The 9539-nt window shown below is 31.4% G+C and overlaps 1 long non-coding RNA gene across 5 annotated transcripts; it reads right to left on the bottom strand.

Annotated features, from left to right (window-relative positions):
• Nucleotides 1-1420: 1420 nt before the first annotated feature.
• On the bottom strand, nucleotides 1421-7671 carry LOC145004663 (uncharacterized). Of its 5 annotated transcripts, none has more exons than XR_013662423.1 (7): nucleotides 7063-7671; nucleotides 6026-6973; nucleotides 5874-5931; nucleotides 3633-5503; nucleotides 3313-3562; nucleotides 2462-2820; nucleotides 1435-1567 (listed from the first exon to the last, which is right to left on the bottom strand). It is a non-coding gene; the product is annotated as an uncharacterized LOC145004663 (long non-coding RNA). The 5 variants fall into 5 exon arrangements; XR_013662426.1 differs by having other exon boundaries at nucleotides 1438-1567; nucleotides 6026-6302; nucleotides 7158-7668; XR_013662424.1 differs by having other exon boundaries at nucleotides 1438-1567; nucleotides 6026-6305; nucleotides 7158-7667.
• Nucleotides 7672-9539: the final 1868 nt, after the last annotated feature.

Below are 9539 nucleotides of genomic sequence, written 5' to 3'. Positions count from 1 at the left end.
TTGTTTCTCTTTAGGGCTCGAATACTTCCCCAACCTTACTATAACCACTGGTGTTGTAAATTGTGTGTTGTGGATTGTTTCTCTTCACCATCCACCGCCTTTCTCCATCATTAAAGTGTTGTTTGTTTTTTTTAAAAAAAAACACTTAAAACCACTTATTGTTGCGTCGCTGCGCGTGTGGCCATACACAGCTGTTTGTTTTTCAGAAGACTTCTAACTTAAAAACTGATGCGCGTGTGCTGCGTGGCGCAACACTAAACCAACTGCTTCAAACCTCTTCACGCCTTAGTTTAACTTACTGCAGCAGTCTGCAGACGTTAAAAAACAAACATATTTTTTATTACATGCTGCAGCTGTTTGTTCCACCTCTTCTGCTACAGAGGATTGAAGAGGTGGTCCTCAGACTTCAAGCAATTTCTCTTCAAAAAACAAACAGCACCTTAATCAACTTATGAAATACTTGCGTTCCAATTTTTAGATAAAGACGTCGAGACACCATCACCTCCTACATTTCGGTTTATGAAAAACTTGTCTTGAATTTTTTTGATTAAAGTTGACAAATTCAATTGTTTAATTCAAGCACCAATTTCCAATATTAGTTTGGGATGAGACTATTTTTTTACAAGGAAATCACAAACTACATCGACCTACATTTCTTTTACATGAAAACTCAAATTAAAACATATGTAATAAGTTAAGACTTTCGTTGTTTATTCAAAATATAGTTTGTGATAGGTTAACATTGAGTTTTTACAAACGAGTTGTTTGTGGATGACTATCAATGTATTTAAATGGAGGGCAGAAACAGAAAGAAATGGTTTGTTAGAAAGTTAGATGAGAAAGCTTTTAATGAGCACGTAGCCTTCCATGGAGTCGGTTGATAAAAAACAACAAGAATCAAAAGAGTTTGAAATGTTGATGTTATAAAATATATCATAATTCAAAAATTATAAATTTTACTGTTAAAATAGCATTATTTCAGACAACTTCAGATACTTTCAAAACCACACAAGCTAACAGGGTGTTGTTAATCACACCCGAAATTTGGGTCAAAACCACTTTATTAAGTAAAGTCAAAACCATTTAACTTAAAGCCCAAATTGATATGACTATTAATCTAAATTCAAATGATATTTTCTTTTTTCTTAATTAACGCCATATCTTTTATTTTTCATCTTTTTCATTACGTTTCATTTTCCTTTTCTATTTCATATATATATATATACTAGGTATGTCTGTGGCCCGTGCTAAGCACGGTCCATGGAAGGTAGTTTGGGTATTTCCTATTCGTTGTCTAAAGTATTGTGTGCTAATAACCAAAAAACTGAAACTACAATGCTATAAATCGATGATATTTTCAACGTAAAATGCATGAATAAGAAAATGAAAATGGAATTACATTGTTATAATCAGCGAATATATGGTAGTCCATGTAAATTCGTGATAGATTTTTGCATCTTATTGAAAACCAATTAACTTTATTTCTCTATTCAAGGCTTTAGTCACTTGTTCTTGATTGCCCACTGATCTTTAACATTATATCCATTGCTTCTTGGTTCTACATGACCTAAAAAGTTAAGCATAAATTAGAAGGATTTGGGACTTTAAAAACTTTTTTAGCCCTTGCATCCATCTTAACATATTTGGATCTAATATTAACATCAAGTAGCTAATTGATGTGTTATGTAATTAAACAAAAGTGATTCATTATTACTACATTGTTAATGGATGTTGTGTAGTGTCATGTGGATTCAACAACAAAGGTCACACAACATTGGACGCACATATCTTTATAAGATTTGATATAATGTTTAATTGAATAACTTTGTCTTTACAACTTGTGGTGAAGCAAAGTAGATCTTAACACCATTATATGGCTAGTAGATATGTAAAAGAGCAAATTGGTTGCCAGTTTGCAAGATCCAAACAAGTCAAATTTTAATTTCATCCAACACTCCTATCTCTCGAATAGTTTACACATTAAGAATAACCTTGTGATTATTAGTTAGTAGTTTATGATATATTTGTGAGTCAATACATGTAAAATCAAGAAACATATAAAAGAGAGATGGAACATAGAAAATCAGTAGGTTGTAAACCAATCGAATAAACACACCAAACATGATTATAATGAGAGCAACTACTTTCTACCATGTAAATTCACCATGAGTGTAAAATACAGCTACGTGAATAATAAAAATAGAACATTAAAACAGTTGGTATTTAAATAAAATTAAATATAATTACATCTTGCAACGATGTTAGTGAAGTCGTTTCCTTAGCAGTTGTTGGTTATAATTCATCGTGTAATTTACAAAAATGGTCCTTGTGCTTTTTATTTCTTTTGTGTATTGTCCAAAACTGAAACCATTTCAATATTGATTTTACCATTTTATAGATTTAGCCACTCAACTATTTTCTATAGTGATTACTTATTTTTGACTTAAAGAGAGGGCCATACCAGTATTGTGACAGCTTCCTTCACAACTCCAGTAATAGTAAATATTGTTTCAATTGTTATAGAAAGAAGAATGTACTGTATAACGCCTCTAAATGTAAAACATGTGAAGATTAATTAGTATAATAAAAAGTAGTTAATTATATTAGAAACACTTAACATAAAAAATACAAGAGCATCAAAAGGCCATTAAAGTGTGATATGTCATGGGCTACAAAAATAACTTGTCCTTAAGGTTCACTTCTGCGATATTGAAGACTTGATGACCAACAAGTAGATTATTGTACAACTGCTCCATGCAACTAACTCGCCCAACCTTTCATGGTTGTTGGTGTTACCTGCATAGTATCGTCTAGATATTCCTGCAAATAACGAAAAAAAAAAAAAGATTAAATTACAATTTTGGTCCCTGAATATAGTTGTTTTTCAATTTTGGTTCCAATAAGTTTTATCCTGCATTTTATTCCTTATTTGAGGTTTTTGAAATTTTTATCCATGTTCTAAGTTCTAATTAAAATTGCTAGTTTTATTCCCGGATTATAACTGACTTTTTCAATTGTGGCCTAAAAATTATAGTCATATCACTTGAAACAGGGATTTGTTAAGGTATTCAATTAAAATTGGACAAAAAATATGTAGACAATATAGTTGGGAGAGTTGTATGTATGATAAACTTTTTGTTCAAATATGAATCTCTCATTTTAAACAATTAAAAATAAATAAATAAATAAATAAGTTGTTCAACTTTTGTGATATTAGACAAATTTCATAATAACAGTAAAATAGATGTCAACATCAAGATAAAAAATATCAATAAATCCATTATTTTAGGGTTGTTACTCGACTAAACTAACCTGTAATCAATTTTTTCCATCCGCAATCGTATTGAACCTTGTTTACTTTATTTGTAAAATTTCCATTGCTTCAAAATAAATTTAACACCGTCTTCAATCTGTCTTTCTATTCATATTTTTGCTCCAAAGATCTGACAAAGGATATATGGCACTTGGATTGTACTAATATATCTCTTTTAGAGCTGTAACAACCGCATTATACACATTCAGCCTTCAACCTTGCAATCTTCTCATCTTCAATCAACATTTCCTAAGAAGAAGAAAAAATGTAAAATCTAATATGTAAAGTGAATAATGATTTATGTTAATAAAGATCATACATTGAATTCAAATCCAATGGTGATGACCTTGAAATGAAGCAAGTTTTGATCCCTAAGAAGATCCACCGACAATTGATCAAAGTTGATTGCATCCTTTTGACTTGAACAACGTATTTTGACAGCAACAATGAAAAACTTTTCATCAAGCTCAACAGTTCTTTTTACACCAATATACACACGAGTTTAACTTTCATACCGTGTTCAAACAATGACAAAATCAAACACTCAAGATGTCGTTACTGGTCATTGAAATACTCAAAGCACCATGACAAATCAGTCAAAACTAATCATGTATTTATCAAAACAACATTTGTCAAGAAAACGTATCCCCCAAATGGGATGTTGGATAACCGTAATGTCTCCTCTTGATGGGCTGAAGTTTCAACCGATTCCTCTTTTTAATCCATTAAGCACTTCATAAAAAAAACTAACACACCCCAACTCAAAAACAATGGTGTTATTAAAAAAATCAAAAGAAGAAATTTACCTATATTTTTTTAGACAAAAAGGTATAATAGCCGTTTACTCGTTCAAACAATTCATTCGGTCCAAGAGAAAAATAATCAGAAGGGCAATATGGGCTTTTATTCTCATTCACCTAGTTTATTTTAGACGCAATACGATAAATTAAATATTTAAAATTGAGAAAACTTAACAAATATATTACTTTTTCCAAATAACATTCGTAAAATTCTTTGTGACAATACATATAAGTAATATGGCATTACATATGAGTAACGGAGACTTGAATGTTTTTTGCATTGACTTTGAAATAAAATATTTGTTAAATTAATTAACCATGTGATTTTAATGACAATTTAATACCTCTAGGCTCTAAGGTTCGACATTCAAACATTTTTGAAAGTCAATATGAAATGCTTATACTTCTTGAAACAAACCAACATTCGTTGCTTTTTCTATTAAAAATCAAGAGAAGTTTGTAATTTAAGAACAAAAAAAACACAAATATTAACAAATTTCAAATCGCAAGCCAGTAAATAAAACAAATTCTAGAAACTAAACTGAAAGTACTTGGCATCAAAACAACCGGGTTTAAAGACTACGATTTTTTTTGAAACAACAAATAATTAAAGAATATGATTATCTTAATCTTTGCAACCAAAGGCATCCTTGCTGATGGGGTTGACTGATAACAATAATAAAAACCATCCAAGTAATTTACTGAAAAACTGACAACCAGACTACCTTATTCACAGCCAGATTGCTCGTTCATTATTCTAAGATTTCAATTAAACAACCACTATCATCTGATAAGTGAAATACAAAAGCATCTTAAAGCCTCATAAACTACTAACCTGTTAATTGCTTACAAGACAAAGGAAAGATAAAATATCATATTAGTAAGAGTTTTCTGAAACGAAAAGAAATAATTTTGGAGTTGAGAAGTCAAAAGAAGGAAAGTTTGACTTCAATGGTCAAACCAATTAATTTTCAAATTTGGAAAAACTTACAACTTATATATAATCATTAGTTTCTTATTCATATATGTTGAATGAACATTATTGAATAAAATCTAACAAAGATAGTTATGTAATATACAACTTATGACCTTGAAGCAGCAACTTTTGAGTTCTTCACAATACTGCCAAAGTTTTTATGGGGCTATTTTTGATGATGGTGATAAGAAGGGCATTAATGTCTTTTGAACAGTGAATTCCTCTTCATTTTTTGTGTGGGAAAAACTACAGCATTTGTCTTATTGTCATCACCCTTAGGCAAATAGCATGCCAAGCATGGCATTGACACTGTTTAATTTGCACATTGGAAACAACCTGACAGGCTTACCTTGATAACTCCTTTTCTTTTGTCAAGTACATACTTGACCTTGATCCCATGCGTATTTGAATCACCTAAAAGGCCAAAACAATAAACAACATTAGCAAAAATGGAGTACCCCTCTAAGGTGTTGAAACAATGAAAATAGTCATACGAATAAGATAAACTTGATTATCTATAAACATCACACCACCAAAACTCCAAGTATCGATGGAATCAAACAACATACCCCATAAATGCAACAAGGTGAAAGAAAAAAAAATCATAAACCATGCTAGGTATTTTATCATGATGCTCAATAACTACTACTCAGACCAGATCAATTAACTTAAATGAATGTGCAATATGCCTCATTAAACTAAAGTGTAACACGTGGTATGGCATCATTGTCTAGCGTACATTTAAGAAATACTAGATATGGTCAAAGAAGCATAAAAAACATACATATATGTGCATCTTCTTTTTTGCTCCTTCATTTCTTCTGTCTTAGGTTTCAAAGCACCTGAGATAAACCATTTGAACTTTAGATACTTGGTTTCAATATAGATTTGAACATTTATGGAAAAACAAAAGTTAGAGGACAAATACTCTCCTACCTTGTTTTGTGACCCAAATGACTTAGCATCAAGAAATTTCAACATTATGGCATGAATTCTGCATCAACTATCACTTTTTTTAACACATCAGAGGTCCCACATAACCAAAATAACACAAAGGGATTCAGAGAGGTTCGGTGGAAGAAAATGTGTCACATGTAAGGAATGATTCATCTGCTACATGAAAAGCATATTGCCCCTCCCATCACCATCAGAAGATCCAACAACTATAAAGAGAGAAGTCTGATAATGAAATATGCCATGTGTCCCATCCTACCTTCTTTTCAAAACAAGAAAGAAAGAATTTGATTTGAAAATCATATACAAAAAGCCAAGGAAGTCTGTAAACAAACAACTTTGCAATTATTAAGAATGATATTAGCATCATAGTAAATGTAATCAATATGTACATTCATTTGTGAAGAACGTAACTAAAATGATTCAAAACACACATCCTGATCACCTATGTTTTTAATCAACAACCCCTCTCCTCATAAAGATTATTTCATTAATATATGGTCACATAATCAACAGTTATGGTGATACTGAAAACCCTAATCAAGGAAAATTAGAGCAAAAATAACTCTAACTTTGTAATTGTTGATTGGAGATGAAGGAGAAATTATTTACGTGATTCAATCTTGTCTTCTTCCCATCTTTATATATGTTTTCTATAATAAACATAGACCAAACTGTATGTTTTCTATAATAGACATAGACCAAAAACAGAAAGAAGAAAGAGTCGTGCTAGTGGGTGTGATGATCGGATTTGAGAGAAAATACATGTAAGACACCATGTAAAATATTGAGATAGTAGTCATAAACAGAAGAAAATGAAAAACATTGAATATTATTGGATTAGAGGGAGCGGTGGTATGGAGAAGGAGGATGTCAGTGTCCCAAAATGGAGGGAAAAACAGGCGGACTAAGCAAGTCGTTTTCCTAAACCTTCAATGAAACAAAGGGAAGCGATGATAAATCAGGAACTGACGGGGGAAGAAGATATCAAACAGAGGGAATAAGGAGCGTTTATATACCCTTATGTCTTCAAGAAGCCATGTCGGTTAGATGGATCGTTTTTTCGAAGCGATTGAAAAAAAATGTGTAACAGGACATTTGACCAAGGAATTACCGTTTTTTTTGGGATAATATGTCGGATTTCCTATTGGGGATTAAGCCGTACGTTTTTTTGGAGGAGATGGGGAATCGGTGGATCGATTTGCAGAAGGGCGGGCGTTGAAGGTGAAGCGAACAAGGATTGAGTCGACGTAATCACGTAAAGTTAAATTTCGTCGATAGGCGGATGGGTTACGAACCGGTGTTGGAACCGTATGAATTTGATTTAGCATCGGTTCACCTAGAATCCTTTGTTCGTCGACATGACGAAATGTGCTCTTCTTGAAACCCACCTTCAAAACGACGCAACTTATCCCTATGTCGATTCAACCATTCTTCTCTGAATCCACATCGCATTTATACGTTTCCAAGCACACAATATTTTACTCAAACACCCATCAAAATCAATCGGGCACACCCATTTGGGAGACACTGTTTTTTTCAGGTATGTGTTTTCTAAATTTTGGGTTATAATTTTTGCTATACTCGCTTCCTAGGGTTAAGTAGGTTTTAATGAAACAGCGGAGCATGATTTATAAAAGTGAAAAGACAAATATCTAATAATAATGGAGTTGACTTTGATGTTACTTGTGGAAAACATTATATACTTCCATTAGAGATTTGCCCTACACCTGGCTGTTAAAAGAGACAATATACTATTTTAATAATAGATCATTTAAAGCAACTGGAGATCCTGAATTACAATTGCAACATGTAGTACTAAAGATAACCTGAAAGTTGGTCATTCTGCTCCAAATTTGCCAAAATTTTATAATTGTACTTATTTTAACAATAAATTAATTGTAAAGAAAACAAGTAGGTAGATGACTTGTAAGGTTAAATTGCATACATCTTGCTCTCTATGAAAGTTCGAGTGGTTTAACTAACCTCATGGATACCTTACTTATGCAAACTAGAGTATATTATGCACCATGGTAACTGTATTGGTTAGGACTTATAATAATAGCTTTTATGTCACAAGTGATGATAGACATAGTTGAAGGCTATGAAAAAGTTTGTGAATGTTATTTTACTTAAACAATATGATGTCACTCTATCTCCCAATGAAGAGGGCGAAGAAGAGTGAGAATGCTATGTTACATCATTTAATGCTTTGGATGATTTCCAGTTTGGTTCATTTAATTACAAGACTAAAGAGTGGTTTCATAGTCTTTAACTTCAAATGAGAGGTATGAATTCTCTTTGGTTGAGTTGTCCCTATTTTGATTTTGCTTTAATTGCAACCAATGGATGATTTTGAACCGACTGTAGTTCTTGATGACACTTCTATGTAAGCAACTCTTTGCCAAATTGATTTCATCTTTGATCTGTCATACTTTTTTTCTTTGATTTCATAGGTACAAATTTTGTTTTTTGTTTTTGTATCGATTTTTGCAGCATATTCATGTGTTGCTGTGATGTAAACAGGAACAAGAATATGGTTGTGATGCTTTCATACTCTTAGTTATAATTTGTTATTGGATTTTCAGCTTATAAATGAAATTTGTTATTTTGAATTTTTAGTAATCTGCATCTACACTTTTTTTTTTCGTTTTTTCGATCAAAAGTGCTTTTAAGTTTAATGTTCAACTTAATTTTTTTCCGTGCATGAGTTTTTTGGGAACTCGCATTTCTACCAAGAACTACTTTAATTTTGAAATCATCTTTTGTTTGAATCAATGATTTTTTTTGTGATTTGAAAACTTTTCCTGAGAGATTAGCCCTAACTTGCAACTACTTATGAAGCTTGCTGATGGATGGCTATTCCAATAGCTGATCAACTTTTGCATACTAACTCAAATTCCTTACTCAGTGATGTCTTCACATGAAGTTAAATCAACAGAACATTAGTTATTTGATCAAAGTATTATAAATTTTCATGAATTACTCTTTTTGCTCTTAATTAAAGGATATTGTAACAAGAGACTCCTTGTGATGGTGCAAGGAAAATTTAGACATTTGTTTGTTGTAGAGAATGAGGTTATTGCTTTACCCCACCCAGCAAAAAATTATGTCATGATTTTATAAGGATTGGAATTTGAAGGAATCATAAAAAAAAATTTCATCTTTGATTGACAAGAAATGGAATATAATTCAATAAATTACATTTAAATACTTTTTAAGTTTTATTTATATGTTTGGAAACTATTAGATATGCCCCACTTATTTACACATTAGGAAAAGCCACTTTGATTCTAAAATTTTGCATAAAAACCAATTTTTACATTTTCATATATTTTTTCAAATGAACTGTAGTCATTTACTTTATCAGCTTTAACAACTAATTTTGTTATAAATACGTTAACTTGTTTTATCAAGTCGAAATGATTAACTTGGAAAATTTGTATGAATGGTTTATGATTTGATTGAAAAAAAAAAGTGGATACAATTCAACATT

The sequence above is a fragment of the Lactuca saligna genome, chromosome 7 (genome assembly GCF_052625555.1).
Source record: "Lactuca saligna cultivar CGN05327 chromosome 7, ASM5262555v1, whole genome shotgun sequence".
NCBI lineage: Eukaryota > Viridiplantae > Streptophyta > Magnoliopsida > Asterales > Asteraceae > Lactuca > Lactuca saligna.
This window is presented reverse-complemented; position numbering and strand designations above follow the sequence as displayed.